General features: G+C 34.9%; 1 non-coding gene across 1 annotated transcript; it reads right to left on the bottom strand.

The window, feature by feature from the left end:
- Nucleotides 1-253: 253 nt before the first annotated feature.
- On the bottom strand, nt 254-360 carry LOC132802734 (small nucleolar RNA R71). The gene has a single exon (XR_009637839.1). It is a non-coding gene; the product is annotated as a small nucleolar RNA R71 (small nucleolar RNA).
- Nucleotides 361-5,941: the final 5,581 nt, after the last annotated feature.

The following is a 5,941-nucleotide window of genomic DNA, read 5'->3' as shown; positions in this document are numbered from 1 at the left end:
GCTTAATAATGTTCAATTTTGTGGTTTGCCTTATGAAGATCCTAACATGCATATTTCTAGTTTTCTTCAATTGTGTGATATGTCTACACAAAATGGTGTTTCTGATAATGCTTTTCTATTATGACTTTTTCCTTGGTCTCTTAGAGACAAGGCAAAAGTGTGGTTAAATTCTTTACCTACAAGTACTATCACTACATGGGATGCTATAGAGGCCAAATTCCTAGACGAATTTTTTCCTCCATCAAAGACTGCAAAATTGAAAAGTGATATAAATAATTTTTGTCCATGGGACCAAGAGACTTTGTATGATGCATGGGAGCGCTTCAAGGAACTATTAAGAAGATGCCCACACCATGGATTTCCAACATGGATACAGGCACATATTTTCTATAAAGGTTTAGATTATGGTAATAAACAATTGGTAGATGCAGCTGCAGGAGGTTCTTTAATGAAGAAAAGGCAATCTAAAGCATTTGAATTAATTGAAGAGATGGCCCATAATAACTACCAATATCCAAGTGAGAGGAAACTAACTAGAAGAAGTCAAGTAAGGGCCGTCGAAGAGGTGGATATTAACAACTTAGGGGCTCAACTTGCAAACCAATTCATGAAGACCTTGAACACTCAATTTGGTCAAATAGGGGTGAATTCTATCCAATCTACTAATAATTTTTGTGATTTATATGGTGCTCATGATCATAAGAGTGTAGATTGCCAAGTTGGAAATCCCTTTACTTCTGATGTTGTTAATTTTTGTAGGGAACTTTCAAAAGCAACAAAACAATCCATATTCTAACACATATAATCTAGGATGGAGGAACCATCCAAATTTTTCATGGTCTAACAACAACCGGTAAGGGTCTAATCAAGGACAAAGCGGAGGGTTTCAAAGACAATAATTCCAATCTCCATTCTACCAAAAGCCACCACTTACACATCAAAATCAAAATTCTTCTCAAGCTCAAACACAATTTTCCTCACTTGAACAATCCTTGAAAGAGTTATCTAATAATACTAATTCTTTCATGCAGAGAACTGAGCAACAATTGGCAAACCATAGTTAAATGTTCAACAAACAAATAGCTGTAATCAAAAGCTTGGAGAAACAAATAGGTCAATCAGCAACTCAATTCCAAAGAAGTCAAGGAACTTTGCCAAGCCAAACGAAGAAGAACCCAAAGGAGCAAGTTCTAGCCATTACATTAAGAAGTGGAAAGCAAGTAGCTGGGCCTAAAGAAAGTGACAAAGGGATGATGATTCTTGATGATGAAGATGAGGAGAGCCCCATAGACTCAACATCACACTTGGCCACACATGACAACTCAAAATCAAATGTGGAGCATAATGAGGCTTATAGGAAGAAAGGTGAAGGTTCAAGTGATGCCATGAAGTCTCCACAAACAAAGTATATACCACCACATGCAAGAAGGCCGAGAGCTCATCAATTGGATCAAAGAAAGTTGAACCAGCACCTTACCTAAGCAAACCTATTGACAAGCACAACAAAGATGAGGAGACGAATCAAGCCTACATGAAGACCCCACCTCCACCTTTCCCATTTAGGTTTAAGAATGCAAAGTTAGATAATCAATTTAAAAAGTTTCTTAATGTATTTAAGCAATTGCATGTAAATATCCCTTTCATAGATGCCTTAGAACAAGTGCCTTCCTATATTAAGTTTTTGAAGGAGATATTGTCAAACAATAGGAGGTGGGAGAATTATGAGTTAGTAGCTTGAGTGAGGAGAGTAATGCTAGGTTACACCATAGGATTCCACCCAAGTTAAAAGATCCAGGAAGCTTTGATATCCCATGTAACATTGGACATTATAATTTTATGGCTTTTTGTGATTTAGGTGCTAGTATTAATTTGATTTCATATAGCATTTACAGAAAGCTTGGAGTGGGGGATGTGAAGCCTACCACAGTTGCTCTTTAAATGGCGGATCGAAGCATTAAAAGGCTAAGGGGAATATTGGTGGATGTACTTGTAAAAGTAAACAAGTTCATATTCCCTGCGAACTTTGTGATACTTGATATGGAGGAAGACGATAACATTCCAATCATTCTTGGAAGACCATTTCTTACAATCGGCCGTGCCCTCATTGATGTACAACAAAGGCAATTAACTCTTAGAGTACTTAATGAGGAGGTAAGTTTTCAAATCCCTAATGTTGTTAAATTTCCTAATCTTGATGAAATTTCTTCCTGCTTTCTTGTGGATGCATGTGATGAATTGGTAAATGATATGGCAATGGAAAGTAACTTAGATCCCTTAGGATTGAATGAGTTATTTGGACCATGTGAAGAAGTAGAAAAACAAAAGTGTAACATGATAGGTATAACCACCCACTATGAGGTAGATTATGTTGGAAAGTTTAAAGATTTAGGTGAGAGTGGACCAAGAAAGATACCAAGTGTGGAGCAACCACCTATAATTTATTTAAAGCCACTACCTAGTCATTTAAAATATGCTTTTCTAGGATTTAATAATACCCTTCCGGTAATAATTTAATCCGCCCTTAGTGAGGAACAAGAAGCCAAACTTTTAGAAGTCTTAAGGGAACATATAACTGCACGAGGTTGGACTATAGTTGATATTAAAGGTATTAGCCCCTCTATTTGTATGCACAAAATACTTATGGAGGAAGATCATAAACCAACTGTAGAACATCAAAGGAGGCTTAATCCTAATCTTAAAGAAGTGGTTCGTGGTGAGATTTTAAAGCTTTTAGATGCCGGGATTATCTATCCTATTTCGGATAATAGTTGGGTAAGTAATGTTCAAGTAGTTCCTAAGAAAGGTGGGATGACTGTGCAAGAGAATGATAAGAGTGAGCTTATTCCTATTAGGTTAGTTACTGGGTGGAAAGTGTGTATTGATTACAGGAAGCTTAATAAGGCCAATAGAAAAGACCACTTTCCTTTTCCATTCATTGATCAAATGTTAGAAAGGTTAGCTGGTAAGGAATATTATTGTTTTCTAGGATGGTTATAGCGGTTACAATCAAATAGCTATTGCCCCTGATGATCAAGAAAATACTACTTTTACTTATCCTTATGGAACTTTTGCCTATAGAAGGATGCCTTTTAGTCTATGCAATGCACCTGCGACTTTTCAAAGGTGTATGATGTCCATTTTTTCGGATATGGTAGAAGATATCATTGAAATTTTTATGGACGATTTTAGTGTGTTTGGTGATTCTTTTACTTTCTCCTAAGGTGTAAAGAAACTACTCTTATGCTTAATTGGGAAAAATGTCACTTTATGGTTCAAGAAGGCATAGTTTTAGGCCATAAGGTTTCTAAAAAGTGAATTGAGGTAGATAAAGCTAAAATAGAAGTTATAGAGAAATTGCATCCACCAACTTCAATAAAAGGTATTAGGAGTTTTCTTGGGCATGCGGGCTTTTATAGGAGATTTATTAAGGATTTTTCCAAGATAACTAAACCTCTATGTAACTTGTTAAATAAAGATGTTCCCTTTGTTTTTGATGATGAATGCATGCATGCTTTTAATCTTTTGGAAGAAAAATTAATATATGTTCCCATTATATGTGCTCCTAATTGGAATCTACCTTTTAAAATTATGTGTGATGCTAGTGATCAGGGGCTGTCTTGGGATAAAAGAAAGATAAAAAACTGCATGTTGTTTATTATACTTCTAGAACTTTGAATGATGCTCAACTTAATTATGCTACTACTGAGAAAAAGATGCTTGCCATTTTTTTTGCTTTTGATAAGTTTAGAGCATATTTGTTAGGTTCTAAGACCATTGTCTATTCCGATCATAGTGCAATTAAGTACCTCATGAGTAAGAAAGAGTCTAAACCTAGGTTAATTAGATGGGTTTTGTTACTTCAAGAGTTTGATTTAGAAATTTTGGATAAAAAAGGAGTAGAAAACCTAGTAGCTAATCACTTGTCTAGGTTGGAATTAGGTGAGGAAAAAGAAGAAAGAGACATAGAAGAGTGTTTTTCAGATGAGAGAATGTTTAGGTTTGATGGTGTGTTTGATGTACCTAGGTATGCTGATATCGTTAATTATTTGGTTACTAATGTTATGCCACCTAGTTTGGAAAAACCATATGAAAAGCATAAGTTTCTTAAGGAAATTAGGTATTATTTTTTGGATGACCCTTATCTTTTTAAGAAGTGTGCTGATGGTATAATTAGGAGGTGTGTTCCTAGAGAAAAGACAATGTCCATTATTAAAAGTTGTCATTCTAGTGAGTATGGGGGGCATTTTGGGACTAGAACAACCATAGCAAAGATTTTGAATTCTGGATTTTATTGGCCATCTATGTTTAAAGATACTAATATTTATGTGCAACGGTATGATAGGTGCCAAAGAACCGGGAACATATCAAGGAAGAATGAGATGCCTTTGAAGAATATCCTTAAGGTAGAATTGTTTAATGTTTGGGGTATTGATTTCATGGGTCCTTTTCCTTCTTCTTGTGGTAATAAATATATTTTAGTTATTGTGGATTACATTTCTAAATGGGTTGAAGCTAGTGCACTACCTACTAATGATGCATAGGTTGTAGTGAAATTGTTAAAAAAAAAAAAATACATTTTTACTAGATTTGGTACACCCCGAGCAATCATTAGTGATGGCAGAACTCATTTTTGTAACAAACAATTTGAATCCCTTCTTGCCAAATATGGTGTTAAACATAAAATTGCTACTCCTTACCACCCACAAACTAGTGGGCAAGTAGAAATTTCAAACAAGGAAATAAAGAGGATTTTACAGAAGACGGTTAATGCTTCAAGAAAGGATTGCAGCTTAAAGCTAGATGATGCACTTTGAGCATACCGGACCGCCCACAAAACCCCCATTGGTACTTCTCCGTATAAATTGGTTTTTGGCAAGGAATTCCATCTTCCCGTGGAATTAGAGCATAAAGCATATTAGGCAACCTAGTTTCTCAATTTTGATCAAGAGGCCGTGGGCAAGAATAGGCTATTGCAATTGGATGAACTTGAAGAATTTAGGATGGATGCTTTTGAGAATGCAAAGATTTATAAAGAAAAGACAAAGAGATGGCATGACAAGATGATTAAAAAGAGGAACTTTCATGTTGGACAAAAGGTACTTCTTTATAACTCTAGACTTAAATTGTTTCAAGGTAAATTAAGATTAAGATGGAGTGGACCATATGAGATTGTACAAATTTTTCCAAATGGAGTCGTTGAAATCACCAAACCGAGAAATGAAAGTTTTAAGGTGAATGGGCAGCGGTTGAAGCCATATTATGAAGCTGGAGTGCTTAAGACTAGCCTCTACTTGGATGATCTTAATTAAGTTAAAAGGAGAAGTCAAGCTAATGACTTTAAACAAGCACTCTTGGGAGGCAACCCAAGTTTCTTTCTTTACTTATTATTGATCTATTTATTTTAGTTGTTTTTGCTTGTTTTCTTGTTTTTAGGTTGTTTTGATGTGTTTTGTTTGAGTTTTGCAAGGTTTTAAGATGTTTAGGTACAAAAAGAGTGAAAGATATATGTTAAGAATTTCAAGTCTAAAGCTAAGTTTATGGAGCATGGTTACCTTGAATATGCATTGCATTACATCAACTTGCATGGGTACATGCCCTTCTTTTTGGCCGCATGGTGCGTAGGAAAAATGCAACATGTAGGTTTTTTCTAAGTTTTCACATTGAGAGGAACATTCCATGTCTTCAACAGGGAGTATTCTTTACTTTTTATTTACTTTTGCTTTATTTTATGTTTTTCATAATGAGGACATTGTTCGTTTTAAGTTTGGGGGTGAAAGGCATGCTTTGCATCTTTTAAATCTTGTTTTTTAAGTGTTTTTATTAGTTTTCATGCATGCTAGTTTTAGTTTTTATTTTCCTTCATAGTGTGTGTTTGTTTTATTTGGCTGATTTTTATTATTGAAAAAAAATGCTAATAATTGTTTTTTTGTTTTCTTAAGTT

This window comes from Ziziphus jujuba, chromosome 2 (genome assembly GCF_031755915.1).
Source record: "Ziziphus jujuba cultivar Dongzao chromosome 2, ASM3175591v1".
In the NCBI taxonomy this organism is placed as follows: Eukaryota; Viridiplantae; Streptophyta; class Magnoliopsida; order Rosales; family Rhamnaceae; genus Ziziphus; species Ziziphus jujuba.
Note: the sequence above shows the minus strand (reverse complement) of the source record. Positions and strands in the feature narration are given on the sequence as shown.